Source organism: Solanum pennellii, chromosome 9 (assembly GCF_001406875.1).
Source record: "Solanum pennellii chromosome 9, SPENNV200".
NCBI classification, from domain to species: Eukaryota; Viridiplantae; Streptophyta; class Magnoliopsida; order Solanales; family Solanaceae; genus Solanum; species Solanum pennellii.
Window position 1 is genome coordinate 18,586,452 of NC_028645.1, and position 287 is coordinate 18,586,738.

The following is a 287-nucleotide window of genomic DNA, read 5'->3' on the forward strand; positions in this document are numbered from 1 at the left end:
TGATGAAATTAGCATGATGAAGCTATTGAATCCCAAATCTTGAAGAACCCTAATCTACTTTGTTAATGAAATTGATGATGCCTTGGTATAAAAGAGGGCTTGATGAACTAAAGTAATGAGAGTAGGGGATCGGGTGTCACGTTCCGATACCAGGATAGAATATGGATCGGAGTGTCACGTTCCGACACCAGGATAGAATATATGTGGATCGGGTGTCACGTTCCGGCACCAGGATAGAATATATATATGGATCGGAGTGTCACGTTCCGACACCAGGATAGAATATA